This window comes from Penaeus monodon, chromosome 25, assembly GCF_015228065.2.
Source record: "Penaeus monodon isolate SGIC_2016 chromosome 25, NSTDA_Pmon_1, whole genome shotgun sequence".
Classification (NCBI taxonomy): Eukaryota; Metazoa; Arthropoda; class Malacostraca; order Decapoda; family Penaeidae; genus Penaeus; species Penaeus monodon.
In genome coordinates, this window is record NC_051410.1 from 14,362,531 (window position 1) to 14,363,760 (window position 1,230).

General features: G+C 34.5%; 1 protein-coding gene across 1 annotated transcript in view; it reads left to right on the forward strand.

The window, feature by feature from the left end:
• Nucleotides 1–1,230, forward strand: part of LOC119589060 (39S ribosomal protein L39, mitochondrial-like) — a 35,328-nt gene that overhangs the window by 9,137 nt on the left and 24,961 nt on the right. The window lies entirely within an intron of this gene.

The window sequence follows — 1,230 nt, forward strand, 5'->3', positions numbered from 1 at the left end:
GCTGTGGCTAGAAATTCATGCTGCACTGTCCCAAAAGATTATTCTACTGTATGATAGTATGGGATACACAAAGTTGTTATGGTAGAGGTTTAACATGGTTATTCAGTTGCTCTCAAACTCAGTAAAGTAGTCTAGCTTTTGAAACTTTACATTTAACATACATTGTGGAAAATTTTGAGAAGTTGTTATCAATGACAGTGCCTAAAAGGGTCTATTATGACAGCAATAAAAAATAATTATAATACTTTTTGCCAGGTTTAGAATGAGGCCATTAGTGTTTATCTACTCACTGATTTTGCTTTGTTTCCTATTCAAAATAAGGAAACAAAACCCATGTTTTGTGCAGATGTAAAAATGTTAGTACATTAGATAATTCAGTAGTAAACTGGACCTAGTCAGTTGTATCATTGATTTTATAGAGAAATAGCAAAGGACCTATTATTGATGCTTGTGAATTAATTTAACCTAGCCAGCTTTATGATTGGCATACTGTGTGACCTAATGTCTGTTTTGTAGGTAAGTTTTGAGTAATTGAAGGGTGCCAAACAGTGGGATTTAGTTAAAGGTCACTTAAGTCCAAGAATACAACTACTAGAACATCTTTTCATTCAAGTGGCCCCTAAATTGCTTTTGTTGAATAATGAAAGGCTGTTTTTGTAGATGCTGATAATGTTTAAAAAGATTGTTGCTCTTCAAAAAATAAAACAATCTATACTGATACTTTTAATTTCTCTCTGGACTTGTTAACCCATGATTTTCAACCCAATGACTGTAGTCTAAAAAATTGGTGTGAGGATCTGGCCAGGGGCTAGATACTCAAACACATTACGGCAATATATTATCTTAGGGCACCATAGCTTATGGCTGAGTGCTCCTTCAACGTATACACAGAGCAAGGGACCCACAATATTGGCACTAGTCAAGGCATCATACAGTAAGGCAGGGGAGAACAGCCCTAGCAGGTTATGGCAAACCATAATTTACATTTTTTCACCCTTAGAACTATTAAAACAACCTTACAATTTGTATTTTGGTTAATTATAGTGTTATCAGGTGTAAATGAACGAATCTTGGAATACAAAGCAAAACAGCAAATGTGATATTCTAATATACTGTGAGTTGCTTCTGCCAAAAGGCATGTACCTCACTCTCTCTCTAAACAAGAGATTACACTAAAACTAGGATAAATAATGTCTTTGCCTCAGATGTAATGGTTTTAAATTTGTATCT